At 47.3% G+C, this 24372-nt stretch overlaps 1 protein-coding gene across 1 annotated transcript in view; it reads left to right on the forward strand.

The window, feature by feature from the left end:
* The window catches only part of GRID2 (glutamate ionotropic receptor delta type subunit 2), a 914338-nt gene that overhangs the window by 744562 nt on the left and 145404 nt on the right, over positions 1-24372 (forward strand). The gene's annotated exons all lie outside the window — the stretch shown is intronic.

Genomic DNA, 24372 nt, shown 5'->3' on the forward strand with positions numbered 1-24372 from the left:
CTTTTATGTCCCTTTTACTTTGCTTTTGTGATAAATAGGAAACGTATTTATTATGGAGTGTTCGCTACTATTTCTGCTTCCCCTTAAAAAAAAAAAAAAAATCCCCACCTTTTCTACGACAAGAATCGTTTATTTTCATTTTAGCAAAGCCAGCTGCCATTGTTTTATGTATTTTAATTTTTTTTTTTTTTTGAGATCAAATAAACCTGGAAATAAATTTAAAAACACAAAACCAGCCTGCAAGCGCGGTCGGGTTCAGCTTTTCTCCTCGCACGCCCGAAGCTGGGCCGGTGTCAGAACCGGGCGGATATGCCCCGGGGCAGACTTGCCGCTCCGTCTCCGGGCAAAGGGGCCGTGGGGTCTGTGTCCCGCAACAAGTGCGGGGCTCGGGGCTCTGGGCTGTCTCCGCACCGTCGCCGCTCGAGTCCTATCGTTCCCTTCTCCCCGCCCTTCCTCGGTCGGGACATGAGCCGGTCGCCCCACTGAGTCTCGTCTGTCCCGCGGGGGTCAGCGTAAGCCCTTGGAAAAGGGTTAGGAAAGCCGGCATGATTTGGGGGACACGCGAGCAGCGCGGTGGGTCCCGGGGGGAGCAGGATGTGGCCCCTGGGCTGGGGTTAAACCCCGGGGGGGGTGGAGGTGGTGGTGGTGATTCTTTGCCCAGCCTGCCCGTGGCACCGGACCAGGGGCTAAACGGAGCCGTGGCGAGGTCCCGCTGGGTTCAGCAGGTGACACCGGGGAGGTGGGGATTGTCCAGGGAGCGGAGCCCTCGAGAGCGTCGCTTTCTCCAGCAGAGACAGGGCACCTGCCCCCAGTAACCCGGCGGCCGCCCGGCCCTGCCGCCGCCGCCGCCCCGTACCTGCCGAAACTGAGACGGCGTACGGCCCCGTAGGGTGAAAAGGTCACCCTACTGATGGGTAGGGTCAGTTTCCCTCCTAAACCCCACCAGCTTTCCCCAGGTGGGTCACCTTTGGCTTACAGTATTTATTTATGGGCTCTGGGAGCCGGTCTCACTTTACATAGGGAGCACGTGTGGGCTCCTAGCACTGGAGTGATGCGGCGGAGCACAGTATCACTGGTTTGGGGTGCTGTGCTCCAGCCACAGCGCAGCACTCCCTGACCGAAGGTCTTTATCTTCTTCTTTTTCTTTTTAACACTTCTTTGAAAGAGATACCCCGCCGCATTTCCATGTTAAGGTTCAGCTATAGCGTTTGCATAACAACCGCCTGGCAGCCCCCCTCTCTTCCACTCCGTTAACAAGCTGTAATGTATAGCTGCAGGTTGCTATAATCTCATTAATATTTTGGAAACTTGAATATTGAGTATTTCAGACTGCTCATTCCCCATATGCCGGGCCACTCCCGCTATGCTGGCTGGTTCCTTTCTCTCCATTATTAGCAATTAGCTCCTACCTTCCAAAGTCAGATCCAAGTATCCAAGATACTAGCGAAGGAATCAACTATGTGTTGCAAGCTAAGCATGCTTAATATCTCCCAAACAAACAAAGAGACAACATTTCTTTAAGTAATGAAGATGGATAAATCGCTTTATTGAGCCCACGACAGTGTTTGTTTTGTACAGACCAGCGCAAAGTTTTTTAACAAGAGCGGGGACGCGCTCCAGCTCCTGGAAGCGGTTTCGCCCCCTTTGCTTCGTGGGGTTTTATCGTTTTAAACGGGCTTTTATTTGAAAGGGCGAGTCAGATGCGCACTATCCGAGCGTTAAATTTTGGCTGAACGCTAAATATCCTCCGGAGTGTGCGAAACTATCGCAGAGGGGGAGGTCTTTTGGGGAGTGGGGGTCCGCCTTTGTGAGAGGCGCACGGCAGCTCTGCTGCCTTCCGAGCCGCATCCGCGGGGTCTGGTGCGGGGCTCTACCCGCCCGGTTCGGCGGCGGCGTTCGCGCGGGGGTTTCAGGGGTCGAGGCGTGGTGGTGCCAGGTTTGCCAGGGCGCATCGCTGCCTTGCAGTTCCCTGGCTGCTGTTTGCTCAACCTCTGGCCTCGGGGAGGGAGGAGGGAGGGAAGGGGAGAAAGGGTTAAACCCGAAGAGGGGAGACCAGAAAAGCGCAAGGACCACGGAGGAGGGGGTAGGGGGGAGCTGGTCGTGGGGCCAGTGTTTCTTAATTAGAGCGGGGCGGACAATGCGATGGGGCGGACAATGGGGGGGGGGGGGGCGCTGGGGGACGGGAGGGAGGGGGGTCTGGCCTCGCTCCCGGCCGCGGTGCGCCGTGTCTGGAGTGGAGCACGCGTTGTCAGCTGGTGAGCGCAGCGGCCTTTCAGGCGGCTCCCCAGGGAACTGCGCGCCCGCGGTGAGCTCCATCGTCACCCCTCCCCTCCATCATCATCATCATCGGCCTCCTCCTCCTCCGCCGCGGCCCCCCACCCCAGCCGAGCACAACAGCCAGCATTCAAGCCCTCTTTCCTCCCTCCTCTCGCACAACAGCAGCGCAGTGGCAGCCACGCCACCTCCCAGCAACCGGCAGCACGCGAGGGCACCGCCGGGGCACCTGAAAGAGTCAAAGCCAAAGAAAGGGAAGACAAAGGAGGAGAAAGGGATACGCAGGAACGGCCCAGCGTGTCTGCTCCTACAGCGCGGAGAGAGGCAGGCGCCCACCGAGGACGGGCCAGCCCACGCGGAGCCCCGCACGCACGGGCTCGCAAACGCGTGCACACGCTCACGGGGGTCCGAGCCGCTGCAGCAGGGATGGAGACATGCAGTCACACACACCCCCCCCCCCCCCCGCTTCCTATCGCGCAAGAGTTAGGACGCCGGCAGCGTCCCGGCCCCTATCCTCCCCACAGACCCGGGCACCTCCCGGCTGTGGTCCCCCCGACACAGGTGACCCCACTTCTGACACTCCCACCCGTGGGCACCTCTGTGTCCGTGAGGAGCCCTCCTTGTGTCTCTCACCCCCGTCGCATGTGCCCGGGACGTGCCTGGCCCCGGCAGAGAAAAATGCTGGAAAGGGATGGGGGGCGCCTCGCTTGTGGGTGAGGAGGGGATCCCGCATCCCGACGTGGGGAGCATCCCCTCGCGAGCAGATCAGCCCCGCGCCGCTCAGCCTGGGGCGCAGAGCGGCCGGCGCACCCCAGGGGCAAGTCGTGCGGCCCTGGCACTGGCCAAGTACAAGAGCCTTTACCCGGAGCTGGGTGTACACCGAAACCGGGGCCTGAACGGCGGTGTGCATCTGACAGCGCTCCGAGAGCGGAGGTCTGGCCCCGGAAACACATACGCTGCCTTTTTGTCACCCCCCCGTTTGACTTGAGGCTGACTCTCCAGAAGCCCTTTTTCCCGAGCTAGTGCCCAGCCCGGGGAGCTGGATGGTGGATGCCCCCCCTTCTGCCGTCGTTGGCCACGTCCAGGCTGCCCGGCGCGGGAGGACGCAGAGGCCCCTTCTGAAGTGCTATCGAATGGCACAGGATGCCTTTGGGAGCCCGGCCAAGGCGTGTCAAAGACGGTTTGAGCGGCAAGGCATTTAAAAGCTACAATGGGTGGCTTTCTGGCGTGTGCTCCTCTCCCTCCCCGCTTCGGACCGGGAGGAGGAAGAAGGCGATTTTAGCGAGCTACTGCAGGGATGGGTAGGATCCCCCCCCGGCGCCGCAGCCCGCTGCCGCAGCTGGGAGCTTCCATGTGGGCGCCAGGCTCCCCTGCCGGTTCCCGCTGCCCTCCGAACCCCAGCTCGGTTTAACCGAGGATGTTCGAGGTGTGTGTGAGGGGTGTCGACCCGCCGCACCTTCTTCAGCACGGCGGGTACCGGGGCTGGCCATGGGACCTTGTGCCGAGATGGGGATGGGCTCTGTAGCGCTGCCAGGGAAAGCGAGATTTGGGAGAGGGAGAGCAAATCCGCTCCGTTTACGAAGGGCTTTCGTATTTCTCCCAAACTTGTTTCCCTGTTCTCCCCCACCCTCCCTCCCTCCTTCGCCCTATTCTGCCCTCTCGTTATCTCCCCTCTGCTCCAATCTTCTCTTTCTTTCCCGGTCCCTTTTTGGGAGACACCCGCCCCCTTCCTCCGCTCCCTCGCTCTGTACCGGGGCAGCAGCCCCGCAGAGGCATGCTGCTGCCGCCGCCGGGGTGCCCGGGAGAGCGGCGGGCGAGCGGGACCGCTGCACTTTTATGGGGCGGTTAATCAGCTGCACATCAGCGAGACAGCGCATCAGCCCATCTGCTTAATATATATTCAGGAGGGCTCCAGCCCTTTTGAAGTCTAATTTCTTCCCCGGGAGAACGCGCCGGGTAATTTACCATCGTTTCACAGGCAGGGCAGCCAGCGGGTTAACCTTTTCCCCAAGCGCTGCCGCTGCGCGTTTTCCTCCCGAGCGATCAGCTTTTAATGCCTCGTCGCCTCACCGCGAACTTGTGAAAGTGCTTCTTAAACGGTACGTGACGCGCTGAAACACGACACCCAGCCCACCGGCGCGGTGTTCGAAAGATCAGTTTGCGGCAAGCAAAAGCCCTCGATCCCACCGGCCCCGCACGTATCATGTCACCTCCATCTACCCGCTAATATTTTTATGTTTCAAGTTCTTTGGTTTTGGGTGGGTTATTTTCGTTCCCAACCAATGCTCAGCACCGCACTCTTTTATCCAGAGGCAGAAGCAAGAGGTGTATAGGGTGGCAAGCGAGCAGCGCATCACGCATGCCCTTGCGCGGAGGTGCGGGAGGAATTCCTCTTCGCGAGCTCCCCGGAGCTGCGGGACCCCGCCATCACTGATGACAACTGTGCTGGCTCTACCCCGCCCGGGGGGTGCCCGGTCCCTCTACCCCACCAGGGGCTGATTCGTGTGAGCGCAGCCTGCTCCCAGTCTCCGGGAACTCTCGAGGACGCATCACGAAACCGACCCATCGGAGCTCCCGGAACTCCGGGCAAAGCGTTTCACTGTGCGAGTGTCTGAACTGGCACCGCCAAGCCGGGAGACAGACACACTGACGAAGCACTTCACTACCGCACGTCCCCCTCCCAGGTGTAAAGTCTTCTTTTTGAAACAAGCCTGAGGGCGTTTAGCAACATCACCTGCTTGCTATAAAACCCCACAGCAATGCTCAGGGACCTGTGCGGGAGCCATCGCCGTGTCCTCAGTTCCCCACGTGCACATCCTTATCTACTGTCAATATTTTCATCCTGCCCGAGGAGGGATTCTGCTCCTCCCGGCTCCGCGGCGGCATCCCGCGGCTCCCGGGGCAGCGGCAGCCACCGCTTCCCCTTGCGCGCAGTGTGAGGAGGCCGACTTTTCTATTTAATTAGTTCTTTATTAAATCCTCCAGCCCAGCTTCTGAAAGAGCCGTGAGCGGTAACGTGTCCTGCAACACCTTTTATCTAAGGCCCCCTTTTTAAAACGGGTCTGTGTGGTCGTGCATTCCCTGTTTTTCACCGTAGAAAGGTCAGTCCTTATGCCAGAGTTTTTTGCAGGGACGCATTCAGCTGGCGAACTGCTGGTTTGCACTGAAGTGTGATGCGGGTGCCCCAGAGCAAGAGCTGGGAGCCGGGGGAACAGGATGGATCCCTGTCAGTGGGAGCAGGGCCCTTCTGCACTCCTTCTTAAAAAAAGCAGTGGAAAGCAGGATAAGTACTTCCGTACAACGGGATTTCTTTGGGTTTCCGTTGCTGTGGGCAAAAGTATCATTTTAATGCGTCACATATTCTTTTGTTATTATTTTTCTCATGCAAGTACTAATGAACTGAACTAAGGGCCAGTGTTATATGAAGGTCCCCTAAAATGCTGACTCTTAGCAAGCTGTGATGATGTGTAGGATGACTGTACTATGTACTCAACCCTACAGAAATAGTAGAGTTGAGAGCTTGACTAAATCTGATGAAGGTGCTGCTTCTATAGTACTCAGTACCTAAGCTGCTCTTCAGTGTCCTGAGGAGGTATTAGCTTGCCTGTGGAGAAGAATCTGAGGCCAAGCAATATTAATCGACTTGCTGAAGACAACAGGCGCCCAGGGCCAAGACAAAGCACAAGTGCAGACTTTGTACCACTGCTGCCTTCTAGTACCATATGCTTTCTTCCAGTAGCTTCAAAACCATTTCCACTTGCAAGACTTTGTTCAAAGCAAAAGATACTCAGTTTGGGGCTGGCTTTTCACCAGTGGAAAGATGGGTCACGGTACCCCTTGACAGGGTCATCCTCTCCCATCATCCAGGGAAGCAAGATCCAGAGCAGCTGCCTTGTCCCAGGTGTAGCCTGTTATTTAAGGTAGGTTGGAAGGTAGGAGAGGTGGAGTTTTCTGTTGCAGGGTAAAGCTGAGCAACACCTTGGAGGGATGGCAACTGGGTGCAGATTTCTGCCAACATAATCATTCTCCGGACCCATAGGTTGTTCCCTCATGAAGTTTGATGAAGAGTACCTGGAGGTGAACCAGCTGAAACTGGGCTGTGCAAATTGCTCCTGTTCAAGCTTCCTGTCTGATGTGGGTGAGAGTATGGGCCTGAGGTAGTTTGCTTTACTGTCTATGTGAGAAGGTAAGGTACAGTCTGATGTGCAGCTCATGCAATACCCACCAGCGTTGGTTGCCTCTCAGGTAGGAAGAATATCTGTTGTTATTCTGAAATTACCAGTGTTGTGATATTTGTAGTGAAGCTGTGATCAGTCCAGTCAGACTTGCATTGTCACCTTACAGTACTTATCACAATGTCTTGCAAAAATACTCTCACAGGAGACTTACATATGAATTTTCTCTGGTCATGAAGACTTCTGGATGAAGTCACTTATACCTCTGTTACTTGGCTAGTGAAGCATCCAAATAACCCTCTTCTCTACCTTGCAGTCAGGTGATTTTCTCTCTGCATTGCAACATATCCTGAAAGCTTTTTGTTTAAAAAGGCCTGAATAACTGAAGGTGCTATAAGGGTGGAAACTGGGACCCGTGGGCTCTGAATTACCATTTCCTGTTAAGAAGGGTAGTGAAAGCTCAAAAGTGTTGCTGGCTGTAACTTCGGGGCTAGAAAGTAATGGGATTGCTTCATTTCGCTGCTGCTGCCTGTGACTGTTGACTCTATCCCTGACACCCATAGGGAACTGGCGTAACCAGCATTCAAAGCTGAAGCTGCAGGAGTGATGCATATTTTAAGGAAAGGCAGTTTTAATTGGTTTCGTTAGCTGCTCCTACAAAGGCTGGTAGGTATCATTGCAATGAGCTCATTTCTCAGCTGGTCTCCTTTAGGGCTGTGAAGACTGTGCTGTGGTTTTAATGGCACTTTCACAACCTTGGCCTGCAGGTCTGGGCTGCTCCAGGGGCCAGGTCATGATTTGGTGTGCCTTAAGCTGTTATGAGGAGCTGGCAGCATGCTAGGGAGCTCTAGTGCTGCCACAGACTGCACTGTGCGGCTGTGAGGCTTGGGTGATACCCCAGGGTGTAGCCACAGCTATCCCTAGGGCTGCATCTGTGACACCTCTGCAGTTGGAGCTTTCGGTGGCAGCCACCAAGAACAACCTCCGCAGTGCTGGAGGGTCCCTGGCTGTACCTGTGTGTGGCTATGCAGCTACAGGGCTGTGTGTAGGGGGGTATTAACCCCTATGTATCCCTGGAGAATACTTCTATCTTTGGTTTCCTTTTGTTTTCTGAGTAATCCAGAAGAGTAAATAGAAGAGCATCATTCTGGCCCTACTGAAAACAGTGGGTCAAAAATTACCATAGAGAATCTGTGGTCATAATTGTAAGTGTCCTTAAAACAAGGAGCAAGAAAAGTTATTCCCAGAAATAGGAAACATTAAAGTATCTAAAGCCAGGCTTTTCGTTTTCAAAAGTGGCTGAATGTTCAGAGGGGTTTAGCTCTTACTCGCATGAATACTGAAGTGATACCTCTGGGTGCGTTTTGCAGTTGTATTTATAATACCTACACACCTTAACAACATTGGGGGAGTTGATGTAGAGACTTGACCTGGAGATTCCTGAAATAGATGATGGGGCAGCATCAGGGTCTGTGCAGAGGGCTGGCAGGTGAGACCTTCAGAGTTTGCAGGAAATACTGGGAACAAATAGCTGGTTGTCTTCCTTGGCAGCTCTTAAATTTGTTTATTCAAATAAAAAACACCCATTACATTATCAGAGTTGATTATTTTTTTTTTTTTTGTGGATCCTTTCAGTTTTCAAAGCCTAAAATTTGAGAAATGTAAATGCAAACCATCAAGTCAAGGTGTCTCTGACAGGAAAAATTACTGGGGCAATTCTGAGCGATGCTGTGCCTCAGTCTGCATTTCCTGCAAATCTTAAGATTCCTCAAATGGTAAGATGAAGCCATGTGGTTCTGATAATTAAATGCATTTTTGCGTTTTGTTTAATTTGTTTTGAAGAGACTGGCTTTTTGGTGAAACTACTTGAGTGTTCACCTTTTTGGACAGAAAATGTATTCTCTCAGAAAAATCTTCAGTTGGAGCAAGAATCGTTTTATTTTACTAATGGGCAGCATCAGATACCTTCACCAGCTTTAAATATTTTCATTTCTTCCTCTGACTTCAGTTTCAATTTTTGATGATACTTAACTGATTTCTATGACGTGTCAGCATCTGGCCCCTACTAAGCGGTTTAAGGACACCAGCTCTACTTCAGTGGCTTTTTGAAAAGTTATTGGAAGAAGTGCAGTGTCAGCAGATCCGTTTCAGCTTTTCTTTTGCTGTTTGAGATTTCCCTTCAGGATCGCATTATCTGGGAAAAATAGGTATCGGTGGCGACCATCCTTCAGGAATACTAGGTTACAAAATCGGTGCTAGGAAATTGCTATCTCTGAAGGGGACAGTGTGCCCAAAATGTAAACTTGTGAGGAGTCACCGTTTCCGTTTTCACAGAGTCAATCTGAAGGAAGAATAGTTTGCCCAAACAAAACTATTTAACTAAGCTTTTGTATTGTAAATAGTAGGACGCAGTGATGTTTAACAAAATAACCTTTGAAGTTGCCTATAAACTGCTCTTTAGATTAACTTAAAATTTTAGGTTTACACACCCTGCAATAAACTTCTTTTTTATCATTAACGTTTTATGGCAACTGAACTTCACGGCTCTTGAGCCCGCCTAATAATAACTGCCGCGATAACCGCTCCAAGGCAGGTGTTCCGAAGGATGCCCCGGACCAGAAGCAGCGCCAGCGGGAAGCTTGGCTGGGGGCTTAGGACCGGTAGGAGCAGCGCCCGCCGGGCCCCCGCTGCCGCCCGGGGCTGGCTCTCAGCTTCCTGGTGCGGACGCCGGTGGCAGCGCCGCTGGAGCCTTTGCCCGAAGGGATGCTTCCTGCAGCGGTTGCTCTGCCCGGGCCGCCACCTAAGCACCACTGGGGTGGCTCCATCCGGTCCCCGTCCCGGTCTCCGTTCCCCCCGCCGTCGCCACCTCCCCGCGGCCGGGCCGTGCGGCGGGCTCTGTCCATGGTAGCGCTCCTGCTACTGTGCTCCCGTGCTGCGGTTCAGAGACCCTTTGGGGGGTTGTGGTGCCTTTCCTTTCTTCCCTCCTTTCCTTTCCTTCCCTTTCCCCCCTCCTTTCCTCCATTTATCCTTGACTGACTCCAGTTTTGTTCCCTCAGTTTAGTCCCTTCCTGCTAATACCAACCCCCACAAAAAAATCTCCACCGAAACACCCCAGCCAAAAGCTTTTCACCCTGCCCTGCTCAATTCAGTGTGTATATTTTAATCTATACAGCATCCATAGCCATAAGACCAGAGTAATATGTGAAATGTGAAGCTTGGTTCATTACACAGGTGCTACAGTAGTGATTTCTTCTGGGGTCTACAGATTCTCTTTTGTATAAACTGTGCAAGATGATAATGATATAACTGAAAACAGACAATATTGATCCAATCTCAATTTATGAGCTTCAATGGAAACAAAATATTGAAGAAAAATGCTCAGAATGAAATGTACAGAGAAAAAAAATCTTACCATACTGTTCTAAGAATCAATCTTAAAACTGTTGAGTCTTCAGGAATGCTGTCCATTGAGAGATCTGTGGTTTGGTGATTTAATTTAACAGTACTGTTAATCCAGAGAAAAGTACCATATCAGAGTAAATCCTTTGGGTTGCTGAGTGGATGATCTTTGGCATATACATGAGAGATACAAGGAGTGGACAAGACAGGTGACTGCAGTAAGTAATTATTTGTGGTGGCATGAACCATATTTTCAGAGTACAGAGCTGACAGACCCAATGTGTCAAGATAAAATTCAGTGCACACACCCCAGACTAAAAAGAAGAGCATGTATTTGAAATCACTGCAAGTCTCTCTTTGCTCTTCTTTGCCTCAGTCTGCTAGCTGATATAACACAGCAGCTCCCCTAAGTTCAGTTAGGAGACATGAGCAGGTGGCACAAATCAAGGGACAGACTGTTTCAGTATCTCCATGTCTAGCTCTGGCATGCCACACTGCCCTGGCAGGGGTAAGCTATGGAACTACACTCATGGCCTTTGCACCCTTCCTCCTTTTCTCATCAGTCTCTGAAGCCTCAGTGAAGGATGCAACTGGCCAATGCAAAGTATTTGCCCCAAATATCACCCACAATTTTTGCATAACTTGACCCTTCTTTAAAGTTCTCAACATTTGAGGTCTTGGTCTTTTAAAAACTTACTTATTAGCTTAGTTTAACACAAGGAAGCAATCTCTCTCCAGAGCTCATAGTCTCTTGTCCTTCTCTCTGTTTACACAGCCCAAGTAGATTTATACTGGCAGGTGCCTCTCCCTGAATTGCCTCTGTGTAGGGAGAATCAGTTTGTGGCTGGCAGGAGAAGATCTGTTTCCTTCTGAGCTGGCTTTGCCTCCAGGATGCTAACCTGTCCTCTGCTGTGGCAGGGTCTCTCTCCGAGAAGCAAACAGGATGTAAAACTGTGTAGGAGATTGTTAAATTGTGTGGGGAAAAGAAGTAAGATGGAGATGTGGATACTTACTGCTGGTTGAAATAAACCCAAAATATAGTAAAAGCAAAGATTAGAAAAACCTCGTTCCTCCAGAACTGTAATCAGTTTGAATCTGAAATACTCAGAGCATTAAAAAACACATCCCAAACCCCACAGATATGGTATTGGAAGGTAGGCGTTTCTTTCCTATGAAATAAACAGTAGCAGAAACGTGTGTCTTGGATCTACAGTGAAACAAGAACTTTTCATCCTTCCAGGAACTGTAGTTCCAATTTCCTTCTCTCGCCTTGCACCAGTGCAGGAATTGGAAGCTGAGGGAGGATCCTTGTTTATCCTTCTCTGTGTAGTTTTGCTTTGCTCAGGCATGGCTGAAAATGCAATCTATTTTATTTTTGTTGTTTGTATTGTGACCACATGCTCTTGTAAGCAGGTGAGCGCTGGAACGATAAGGGTGTAGCTCTTTATTACTGTAAGTCATCTTTATGCTCATAAATAAGCCTTTGGAATTGAATGGGATTACTCAATTGTGCAGGAGTGCACAGGATGTGCCCATAAACTGAACTAAAACAAGCAATCCAACATAATTAAAATGAGGATCCCATGCACAGAGGAAAAGCCCTTGTTGTTGATGTTACAGAGCACTGTTAAAACAGTTAACACTGTTAAAACAGCATGTTTCATGTTGGTGCTTGAAGATTCTGTATGTATTTCTAGCTTTGGTGATTTTACGTGGGCAACTTTAGGGGCAGCAAAGTCCTGCTCACACAAAGGTGTGTGTGTTTTAGCTGGTGTCGTACAGGTCTCTCATTTAGGACTCTAATGTGATCAGTTGAATAGGGGTCGTAAGTTCTGACTTTGAATGTCTTGTAATCATTTATGCACTTCATGTATGAATGTATCTGAAAGAAATTAGAGCAGGTGAAGTGATGGGCTCAGCACCTTGAAGGTCTCTGTCACACTCCACAAATGCAAAATTGTGGTGTGTTTTGAGAGAACCTTGTAAAAGTTAATCTTTGCCATTTAGGTTTCTGAAAACTTGATGATCTTCTGGGTCATAAAACACATCTCTCCCCTTATAACAGAAATAGATCCCTTGCTACATTCATACTTTCATTTCAGGATCAAAGTACTTATTTCCAGGGGCATTTCTGTTGTTTGGGTCATGTGGGACAGATCTCTGCTTAGAAGAAGAAGAAAGTAAAATAGGAAAGTTCATCTCCTTTACTTAGAAATATATGTCCCTCTGGTTTCTGTAGCAGACACAACTGGTAATTTGCCAGTATAGCAGTTTCTTCTGGCATGGGAAATGCCCATCAAAAGGGCAAGAACTGCTGCTACAGCTCTGTGTGAATCTTCTACTAGAGGGATTCAAAATGATGGTGTTTATAGTGGGTGTTTGCCCTTTGCTGTGCAGCCATAAGGAGTGTTTCAAAAGCCCTCTGCAAAAATAAATACCTGTTCAGTCAGCGGATGGGGACTGGGAGGGTAGGCAGAGTCTGGTATGCAGTAGTGAGCTCAGCGTGCTTCTGGGCCTGTTCTGAAGACCCAGGTAGCTGCATGTGTGTGTGCGTGCTGTTTTTCAGCCTGAAAAGAGGTGGTAGTTGGTTTCTAAGAAAAGGTGATAAATTTGGTAACCGAAGAGCAGTTTTATTTGATATTGATAGCACTGAAAGGTTTAGTCCTGCTTATAACCTGGAGGTGCACTGTGACAATAGAAGTCAATGAGTTGGCTAAATATTTTTCCTGCACAGGGAGCTGGTGTTCAGGTTTCTTTGGCTGTGAGTTTAGCCACCTAATTTTTATCCAGGTTGGGATAGTTAGTTCTGTTTCATTTCAAAATGGAAATGATGTTTTCTGAAGGGGCAATAAAACCGGAGTGCACACGACAGGGTGTGTGCCTGACTGCCTTATTAACGTCTCTTGGCCAGGTGGCATGAAGCCATATGAGTGCAGCATAAATGTCTTGTAGCATTTCAGTGGCACCATAACCCGTATTTTATGGCTGAAATAAAACACACAGAAAGGACTTCCTTTTGAAGCTTTGTGTAGAACTTGTGCCACGGAACAGGATAAAAATTGAGTTTCTTAATAGGTTACTTTTGGTTTTCAGATAATTTGTCAATAGTGTGAATATATAAAAGCCATGAACCTTGCATAAACCACAAAGGTGAATACAACTTTTCAAAACGTCTTTTGGTCTTATGAGTGGGAATTGTTTAAATGCCGAGTCTAAAAACCATTTTATAAAAGCCTCCTGAGAGGATTAGAGCATTAAATTTCTCAGTTGTTTTGTCAGTATTTAGTGTTTTGATGCAAAGAAGATAAAGGTTTCACTGTTGGATTTAACTCAAAATGAAACAACTATGCACTTTCTTGGGTGCAAGATTTTCCTACAAAAACACTTTGATTGTTTGCTAGCTTAAGATAGATATGACTTTTTGGTTTAATATATTGCCATTATGATGGTATTACCCCTTTCTCTTTCCCCAGTGTCTCTCTTCCTTATTTTTAACTCAGAATGTGGGATTTGGACTGACATAAAGTTGCTTATCCTGAAATCCTTCTAAAAGCTTACTTTCTTGCTCTTTCATTTCATGCAGTAGTCTGATAGTTAGTTGGTAGTTATGTAGTTGGAATGGGGTAACTCTGAAATGTTTGGACTCTGTTTATGTCCTCATGCCTCATCTTAAATTTTCATGTGCTTCCCAATATCTTCCTTTAAAAAATGTTCAGGCTCTCTTTATCTGCCATATACGTCTGCCATCTTTCATTGGCCTGTTTACTTCACCTGTTGCTGCAGGAAGCTTTCTACCTTCTTCCTGTTCTTTTCATCTCAACAGGGATCAACCCCATTTTCTTTACTTTTCTTGTATTTCATAGCATTTGTCATCCAAAAATTACAACTCCTATTATGTACTTGGATGAAGCAAGCCTAAGTATCCTGCTGAGTTGTGTTTGGAATGAACATCTTCATTTTGGATATGGGGGACCCAATTCAGAGATGCTTGTCTAAGCTCTGTGATATAGCCAGGAATAAACCAGTGCCTCCTGACTACTCACAGTTAAACATCCTACCACTGCATGCTAGTCTCTGGAAGCAGAAAAGGTCAGAAGTTAGGTGTTGCCTCTTAGTGAGACCCCAGTAATACTATTTTGGCTGGTGGTATCCAGAACACAGTGTCAGATGCTTGGGTTCCGCTGGCCACTCTCCATCTCTTTGACTCTCTTGTCCTGGTAACCTTCTCAAGTGCCCCTTTGTTCAATTTCTAACTTTAAACAATTAAACCGTTTTTAAAAATTAGATCACTTTGTGGGGAAAAAATGTTGCTTTGTGATGTGTTTTGCAAACTGTTTGCAGAAAACCTCCTGCGCTCAAGTAACTTTTCTTGAGGTGTAGATAGATTTTGCAGGCTTCCAGGAACCTGTAGCTCTGTCACAGGTACTGAGGCTTGAAGGTCCTCTGCCCTCAGAAGTCAGCCGTGATAAAGAACGACTTAGACCTTCCACTGGGTATGGCTGCAGAGGAAGCCCCCAGCGTCAGGACCATCATTGACCCAGGACAGCAAAAGTGTCAGAAATAGCACAAGGGATGATTTGGGGGTCTTGGATTATCTTGAGGGAGCCTGAAAGAACAGTGATTTGAAGTAGTGGCAGTGTCTGGATGTAGCATGATTTGCCTAGAGCCTGGGACTCTGCAGGGCAGCTACTGTCAGAAGCTGCAATTTCTCTCCTTGCACAGGCATCACACAAAACAGATTTCATTTCTGAAGCTCTGAGGTGGCACGTTGCAAACCATGTCTCTGAATTTCCAGTGAATGGGCACTGGAACAAAATCAAGTCTCAAAGCATTGATCTTCCAGGCAGCTTGACTAATTCCCTTCTCTTGAAAGGCAGAGGACTTGCCACCAGCTGACTGTGTTAGTGAAAACACTGCTAATACTCAAAGTCTGATTCTGCCCTCTGCTAAGGGCATCGCAGACAATCAGGTCCCAAATTAACTGTAAGCAAGAGTCTTCTATTACTTGTCAGTGGGCATGAATTTGGCTTTCCCTTGGAGAGTGTATGCTCAAAATTGACAGTTCTTACATTTTGCATGCATTTTAATAATTATTAGCGTCATGTTTTGCTTTTCACTTGTTAGGTTTGTAATCACGTTCTTTTTGTCAGCAAGATTACAGTATGTGATGTGTTTATATACATATAAGCAATTTGAATGGGCTTTGTAGTTATTTGCATGATATATGTCAGCGGGTGAACTGTAGAAACGTGCCATCTTAACTTTTTTAACCATCAACAAAACCAACAACACATGCTTTGCTGTTTTGGCTCATAAAATCCTAACTGGATGGGTATTGTGTGAACAATATGGAGTTCATCAGCACAACTCTATAGGCAAAAGCCCACTTCAGTCGGTTTAAATGAGGCCGATGTGCATTCATTGCTCGTACAGTGCCTGAATGCTCTTGGTTACAGCTGTAGCCAAAGTTTTGGTACCTCTTTGAAGCCATAAGAAATGTGTGCAACTTCAGCTTGAAAAAGCAAAATGGATGCCCAATGTTTGAATTTCATGGTATGCTTAGTCTGGACCATGTATACTTTTCTTTTGTTGTTTGCTTTTAATGTTCACCTGCAGTTTGGGCAGCTTCAGCTTCCTTGTGCAGGTAATGAGGAACACACTTAGGGCAAGCCGAGAGCCAGAACGTGGACTCCAATGTCCCAAAATGCCTGAACAAAATGGCTGCTAGTGCAAAGCAATGGAAGCAAGGAGGAGGCCAGGTCTTGGTTTAGATGCTGAGCTGGAAAATTAAATTAAAAATGAGTCTTTAGAAGTCGGGGCCATCACAGGGAAGTCAAAATGAGCATCCCCTGACCCAGCTTTTGTTGCTGTGCAGGGAAGCGGAAGCTTGTCCCTGCATGGAGGGCTGTGAGTGCCCGTGAGATGGCTCTGCTTCATAGACTTTTGTAAGTTGTCACTTGCTGGTTGGGGCAAAGATCACTTTTTGACACTTGTGCATTGGCTGTCAAAATATGATAATATGAGTGATAAGTGGGTGAGAGTGTTTTGCTGAGCCACGAGAGGCAGGGAATTCAAGTGGCATTTGTGGATGCTTGGAAGACACCCTCAGAGACAGGGATGACATAGGCTGGTACTTGAAAATGGGAGAAGTGTTTCAGAAACTGGTCAAGGCATTTGCAGTGATTTTTATGCTGCTCCAGATGGTCTGTGCATTTTTTCGGTTGATAAGGCTAGGCATAATGAATTTTTCTATATAACAAATGCTACAAAAATGACCTGCAAATAAGTAATATACCTCATGATAGCTTGAACTTTCACCTTGCTACACTTTTATTTCCTCCCATTTCTTTATTTCAAACATGTAATTGATATCAAGTCCTGTAAACCAAGCTGCTGGAATAAACTAGAAAATGGCATAGACTAGGCAGGAGAAATAGGGTGGGAGGGATTTGGCTGCAGGTTATCAGCCATTAATTATTCATTTTGTAAACAATGAGGGAGTGTAAAAGCAGCCGGGACAGGTAGGTAGAGGATTAGGTTGTAAGATAATAGAGATAGAGGAAAATAAGGAAAAAATCCTTAGCAAACAAACCTGAATGTTATGAGTAACTGTCACAAGCCTTCCTATACCACAAAAGAAAACACCAGTGAATTATTAATCATTTTCATTAAAGTACTTGTGCCAGTATTTGATGACGGAGTTGGATATGATGAATATGACTTCAAACGTCAGAGTTTTATCAAAAACTCAAGAGAAAAGACATTACTTAGGGAAACAATTGCAAACATTTTTTTTACCTCAAGTTTGAGTAAAACCATGTCACAAATCTCAGCTGGTTAGAGCAAAAAATACTTAGGATTTTATTTACTTTTTATTGTTACTATTATTTCCCTTTTTTTAAAGTCTGAGTTTGGCAGGAGGAGGAAGTAGCGAATAGAAAAACCAGTGTGGTCGTGTGAGTTTCTAGTCTGTGGTTTTCTTTCCAGTGTGCCTGAGACTACTTGCGTGCTCCCAGTAGCTTGTACACATATCAGTCTTATGTGGCATCCTATCAGTGAGTATTCATGCAGAAATGATTGTGTTGAAGTTTTCTCAGCAAGAAGGAATTGGAAAAGCAAGAAACGTGTGTAGACATCACATTGTATCTGCACAAGCTACTCTTTATCCTGAAACCTCTTACAGAAATTCTCCAAGCAAGCATGTAATTATACCTTAATCCAAATACTACTTAAGAAAGGCAAAGGCCTGTTTTTCCAGGGAAAAGTAATTGCTATAAATGGCATGGAGTGACACTTGCTGCCTGTATGAGAAGTGAGATGCCTTCCAGGAATCTGTTTTCTCATGCACGATTTAACTCCTAGGGAGATTATATTTGGACTGCCTCCTAGGGCTGCTGCTGTACATTGGGTCCTGGCTTGGCTGAGGCAAGCTGTCAGGTCAGAGGAGTGCTGTTTCCTGCTCAGGAGGTAAGGGAGCTCTGTAGAATGACCCTCTGCCCAGACGGTTGGGGAGCACCATGCTCCCTGCCCATGCATTCTGACCTGTGCACCCACATTTTGTTTTCGCCAGGGAAAAGAGGTTGGGACAAGAGAGGTAGATGCTGCTGTGAAGCTGGGGTATGCTGTACTTTGCATGTTCAGGTCCCATGTTGTACATGGAGCTACTGAAATCCACTGCCTGCTGATGCCCAGCCTCCCCTGTGACTCCTTCCCATTGAGCTCTGCTTCCCCAGGCCACAAAAGCTGGGGGCATCATGTAGCTGCAACAGCTTCTTCTCAGGTCCCTCCCCTCTGCTGTGATGGATCCTGCAAGGAATTAATTGGGATGGAATGGAAGAAATGTCCCCTCCACCCTGGCTCCTACCATCCCACATGCCCAAGAGAAGGCTCTGCTTGACATCCGTACACCCCTGGCAGGGGGACCGCAGGCACAGCAGGGGACAACACATAAAATGTCTTGAAGACTTGCTTTTTTTCTCCCTGGTGGTGGTTTTCTTTTTTCATCTGATGGCCAGCAAAGCATAAACCAACATATAGTAGAGGGTGATGGGAGAAGTGAAGATCATTTCCATAATGCTTCACAGAGAAGAGGGCTTGAAGAGTTGGAGCATGCTCCTGCACTACTCCATACAACTCCTGGCCCCAGAGGACCATGTTGTGGAAGCTGTTTCATAAGGTGACATATAGACCCTGAGTTCAGGTGATATCAAACATTCAGTGGTTTTGTAGTATTTTCAACAACAAGAAGGTCTTGCCATATTGCAACCATGTTTCCTTCTCTTTTTAACCTATTTGATTACCCATGCCACTTCAGATCAATAGGACATCAGGAAGTCATGACCCAAGCTTTACTTGTAAAGAGAGTACTGGTGCTGTAGGAAGTGGCAGAGTTTGTGTGTGATGCTGATTTTTCCCTGTATCTCCATCGTACTTGGGTCAAGCCCTGCCTGATGTTAAAGCTGCATGGAGATTACTCCCTCTGCTGCAATAAGGTGATTTCTGTTTAAACAATCAGTTGTTACTAATGCTACATTCTGAGAACTGTGAATCAAGTTATGTAGTGGCTGCAAGGTTTTTGTTTTGCCTGTAATCACGGTAGCTTGATAATGCTTCTGAAACAGCTGAACAGAGCCTGTGATCACTGCAAGAGCTCTGAAGTGTGCATGAGCCCCAAGAATAAGTGTTTGTGACCTGAAATGAACTGTGTGTGTTGGCACCAGGGCTGAAAGAAGCACTGACTTCAGTCGGGTGTCAAGACTGTGGAGATTTCTCTGCCCACACTTCACCCATATGGGATTTTCAGGCATAAAGGACAAACTGCATCTTTGAGGAGTTGTGTTTTCATCAGAAGACCAGAGTTGGGACTCTGCTCCATTGAGAGCTGGGTGTGTACTTGTGGGTCTCTTCTGGCAGGCAGAGTCAGAGCTGGCATGTGGGGCATACGTTGCATTTGGCTTTCTTCCCCACGAAGGAACACCTAAAACCATGCTTGCACTTTAAATTGGTAAAAAATATCATTGAGTGACCAATGGATATGGAACAAAATCTTGGAAGTTGGAGCCTTGTTTAAGAAAGAAGCAATGTCCTACACAGTCCTTGTTCATCTGAATCAGGATCTGTCCCTATATACCACACCCCCCCCCCCCCCCCCCAGTTTATCCACCACTTTTGGTTTTGTTTAATGATTTTTATCTAGACAATAAGCCAGCTCCCTGGGGGGTGATTAACAGAGCCACATTCTGCATTTATATTGCTTCCATAGCCCATCTCAAGTATTCCTTGTGTTGGACAGCGGGGATGAGCTCTCACAGTTGCCACAGTAAGCACTGGGAGCTTCTGTCCCTTCGCACTTGCAAGGTGAAAGCACAAATAGGAAAGTTGGGCCAAATGACAAAGCTGGTTTCTACTCGGGCCATTCTGCCTTCCACTGTTTTGCTTGATCTCTTACAGTCTCTTACCTTTAAAAAGCACTGTATTTAGCATCTGAAATAGTTCCAAAACTGCTTGGTATATGTATACCACTCATAAATGATGTCTAATGCATGACAACAAGGGCTTAGCTACTGAGAAAGCTGATCAAAATACTTTCACATCCCAATCTTTTTGGCAGTTCAGCAGTTTTCAGTGTCCGTTTCCCCATGTGTCTCTATAAATCAATTTTCTGTGCTCTTTTATTCCTCCTTAGTTCATACACTATATTAACTTTAACACCAAAATAAAAACGTGACAACAAGAATGTTTAATGCTTGTTTTTGCATCTATATTCCTGTGCAAGTTTGTTACAGGCATGTTTTCTACCTCTTCGTGGTGATAGTTCAGCGCTAGCAAAAAGGGAGGGTGGATAATGTGACACGCATTTTACTTTCAGCAAGCTTGTTATACCAGCTCTGAATTTTTCATGAAGGCTTCAGTAACCTGTAGCCGAAGCTCGGGGGGTTTCTACCACAAAGAGGTGGATCGGCTTAGCTCTCACTTCCCATCTGGCACAGGGTGACAGGGACAGTCGGGGGCTGAAGGAAACCTGAAGAAGAAAAAAGTTCATGTGGGACATCCATTGTGATGCATGAAAAGCTAAACATGTGCCTCTTGTATGGACGCAGCTTTGAAACACTTACTTATCTCTGGCTTCAGATTATATTTAGCCAGGGTGTTTCACTTTAGTCACCGGCACAGCTGTCCTGTCTGTAAATAATACTGCAGATAGACTCCCTCAAACCTTTATTTTGCCCGCACTTTCAGCATCTCTTGACAGCTTGTACCACAAATTCTGTGCCTGCTGCCTAGCTAAAGTGCGGCTTTAATTAGAGTCTGTATCACAAAAGAATTGCTTGTCAGTTTATTGATTTTTGTTTGTTCTTTTTTTCTAAATAATAAAAAATAAAGCCTAAGCCAGAGGAAGTGATCTGATTTTTCTTTTACATCCATTTAGCCAAAAGCAACCCAAAAGGGGTCTCTCTAGAGTTAAATTCATGTCTAAAACCACTCTGAAAACAAAGCTGTGTGTTCTGCAGGCTCCCAGCAGTTGATTCCCAAAAGCCATGTAACCCCTGTGTAAGGGAGTGGAGCATCCCTCTGCACACTCATGTACAAAAAAGTAACCATCTATGATGTATTTTATAGACAATGTTAAAGTTAGGAAGACAACTATTTCAATAGTTATGGGATGCCAGGGTAATTTTTGTCATGAAAACTGACTTCCTAAGGCTTGTTTTAGTGTCTCTAAATGCTTGTGAGATCTTTTTAGTCTTATTTACGTGACCACGGGGTATTCTTTTGCACAAAATGTCAGTATTGGTTAATTAGTTAATTTGCTGGGTAACTGCTGTTGTGAGCGTATATACTGACCTACTGAATACATGGCTCAGTTGGCCCCTTACCTTACTGTATGCAGTTTCTCTCCTACTCTGTACATAAAGCAGCTATTTTTATTTCTTTTGCAGGGATTTTTTTCAGTCTTGAGTGCTTCACACATACAAGTTTAGCTCTAAGACTACTCTTTGGGATAAGGCAGTAGGATGGAGTGTTTGGGGTTTCTGGGGGGGATGCACTCAGGAAGAGAAATATTGAGGCTCTGCCTAAAGTCTGGACCAACCAAGATCCTGTGGCAGGCATCACCGTTATTGCTGCTTCAGCTCCAGCTTTTCAGAAGTCAGGTTTTCCAAGAGGGATGGGAATCACATCCCACCTGTGAAGAACTTGGCCATGTTCCTTGCCCACCAGTGTTAAGCATGTCTATAGCAAAGGACACATCTACAGTCTAGGGAGGGCTCTCTGTAGTGCTTGCTCTAAAGTGCAAGGCCACTCTGCCACCCCTTGACTGCTCGCTAGACCACTTGTGATTTCTGCAACCCTTGAGACAGGCAGCAGCCCTTCTTGCTACACAATCCTCTTTTGCTCCCCAAAAGAAAATGGTCCATGCTAACATAACTAGAGAGATTCGCATTATGTTTGTAACAGCAACTTCAGCTCTAGTATTTCCTGAATTTTTGGGCTGTGATATTGCACCCTCAAATGCCTTTATTGTGATTCCTATGTTTAATTTTTTGAAGTTGTTAGTAATTAGAATTTCTGTTGTGTCTTCGTATTGACATCTATGCTGGTCATCAACACGACTAGATCCTTTTGTGACTTGAGCTAAGGGGTTACAGGTAACAGTAGTTAGGTTTCAAGCTGTTGTTACTGATGGTTAAAAGTCCATTCTTCTCTCAAGGTTCACAGGTCATTACCTCCCCCAGGGAACTGTTGAGGCTCGTGAGCCCAAAGCTCTTTTCCAGGTCTTCAAGTGCCTTGCAGTGGCGCAGCCTCTCCCATGCTTTACCTGCTTCCCTTTTCCCGTTTCACTGCTGTCCCAGATGTCCTTATTGCTGTCCTGCCTGTTTTTTTGAGAGGCATGAGTGTGAGCAAGTGTGGTCTCCTTGCCCTGAGCTCCTCTGTTCAGGGCTGCAGCTGCAGGGGAACTTCTTCAGGAATATTTGGTCCCTATAGCTGTGGGATGCAGCATCCTTTCAGTAGCTCAGAGAGTGCCTCTGTCAACAACTTGAATTTTTGCAAGCAGAGTTTTTCAGTAGTTTATAATTTGGACAAGTCAGGTGGGCTTTTGTATGTATGGCAAGAAATACTACAACTGAAGACGCTTGTTGAATAGCAAGGCTGAATTGCCTTGCTATTTTTCCAGCTGTTGCCAGATATCCCACTTGGGATTGTGGCTTTTCCAAAGCTAGTGAACAAAATTGTGATGCATAACACTAAAACAGAGCCTAGCTAAAGTCTTTAACTTTTTCTTCTAAAAAATGGGAAGTCTCCCTAAATATGTTAAATTGCTTGGTTTTTGCTAGCTTCAGACCATGGAATTTATTCAACAGCTACCTGGCACTTGCCTGTCGTTACAGCCGCTTTGCTTTTTTAGTGAAATTGGATTTCTTGATACTGGGTTTTCTTTTCTATGTATGTATTTTTGAGAGGGGAATAAATAGCAAGCACATTCACCAGCCCTTCTGGCTGTGAGGGTCATGCAGTGATGTGCAGAAGCCTCTGGGCAGAACTGTGCATAAGACCTATTAAGCGTGGCATGAAACAGCACCAGTCGTGGGCCCTTCCTAGGAAGCATCCATCCTTCCCTCTCGGTGGGACTGTTTGGATTTAGTTAAACAAAGGGAGCTGCTTCCCTGTGGTTTGGTTTCTCGCTCCTCCCTGTGAGGAGCTTCCCGGGGAGCCTGGCGGAGCCGGGCAGGCAGAGGCAGCCGCAGGCACGCCGGGGAGCCGATGACACGGTGGTATGCGCGGCGCACGGGGCTGCCGAGACCTGCGCTGCCGGGACGCAGGAGGGCAGAGCCATTCAGGCAAAGCTGCCCTGCCGCTGTCAGCGCAGCAGGGTTTCTACACGGGAAAAGCTCCCGGTGCCAGGAAACAACCACGTTTTCGGCACACGTGTGGTGTGCGTGCGCACGTAGGCAGCGGCGCGGTGTTACTGAGTGTCAGCGGTAAACAACCCCCTGCCAGATAACAGACCTTATCAAAGTTATCAGTCAATCTCGAGATGCCAAGGCACGGTCTTCCCAAGGAGCCTCTTCTGACAGATAAATGTGTGTGTACTTGGATTGCAAGCTGTTTGTCGCTGTTCAGGTAGCAGGTTTAAGATAGGCGCTTAACGTTGAAACCCACATCTGCGAGTGGCAATGGGGCTTTTACCACCAAATATCTTTCCTACCTGCCTCACTTTGCTCTATCTTTCTCAACCAGCCAAAGTGTACTCTTGAAGCTCCCATAAGCAGTCACATCAGTTTCATGTGAGTGGATGCTTTTTATGAAACACTTTACATTTACGATAAGGAAAATGCCTTTTGGTAACATCCTCCTATCTATATTTGATCATGAGAAGTAACATGGCAGGCACCACAAAAAATGAACCCTGTGATTTTAAAGCTGGACCCAAACCCCAAAATCCCACATTTAAGATGCCTGGAGTGAAATATTTTGTTGTTCTGAGCTGCATTTGTCAGCGAGATATTAAATAATCAATGCCAGGTTCAGCTTTTGTCTCTGAAGGTCAGTGGATGTAACCTGTTCCCCGTAAATTCACAGTTTATGAGGCAGTGGTGATCTCTGCACAAGTGGGAGATGACTTTTGAACTCACGCAGCCTCAGACAGGAGGAACATTACACTTTATGAGCATGTTCAGAGTCTGTTAAGGCTGTTCAGAGGCTGAAAAGTCTTCCCTCATAAATCACGTAACTGGCTTAAAAGAGACAGCTCTGTTCATCTTTAGGCAAACAAACCCGCCTTACAAACACATCCCCTACATACAGTCCTACTGGAGAAAAATAACAAGTGCTACCATAAATGTTATTTTCTTTGCCCTTTTCTGTGGGGGGTTATTATTGGAGAGGGAAGCCACAGCAATCTATACCAATGCTTTTCTTTTCCATGTTGCTGCATAGTCCTAATGAGAAATAACCCAGGAAGGGGAAAGAAAATGCAATGATTTCAGAGGCTTTGCAGCTCACCGGTGATGGTTATGTGTGTTTCTCCTGCCCTGTAAGAGTCAGAAGCTTGCCTCTCCCCATGGGCTGTGAGGAGTCTGTATGCACAGAGGATGCCCTGTGCTAGACCACTTCTCTGAACCCATTTCTAATTACACAATGACCCAGACAACCCAAGATATCTCTTGCAAAAAAAGCAAAGAATGGGGGTCTTGCCTGGAAGAGAAGACAGTGTGAGGTGTCTGAAACCAGTGTTGTTTTCCCCCACCACCCAGTAGGAGCAGCTCAGTGGGCTTGTCTGCTGGTTTTTACCTGTATTTTACCTTCAGTTCAACACCCTCAGAGCCCAGGGAAGGTTATGTCAGGCTAGAGGAAGCCAGGAAAAGCAGCCATGCAGCTCTTCTGCCTCCTTCCAAATGCCGATAGATCGGGGAAGAGTGAAGCTTCTGCATGTGTTTTGCATTATTTGGGGCGGGCGGAACAAAAGGTTGCTGTATGTCCATTGGCATTTTCTATGTAAGGGTGACTTCTGCAGGAAAAGAGA

The sequence above is a fragment of the Pezoporus wallicus genome, unplaced genomic scaffold (genome assembly GCF_028554395.1).
Source record: "Pezoporus wallicus isolate ANWC-B61680 ecotype Strahan unplaced genomic scaffold, APGP_CSIRO_Pwel_v1 contig_6999, whole genome shotgun sequence".
Taxonomy (NCBI): Eukaryota; Metazoa; Chordata; class Aves; order Psittaciformes; family Psittacidae; genus Pezoporus; species Pezoporus wallicus.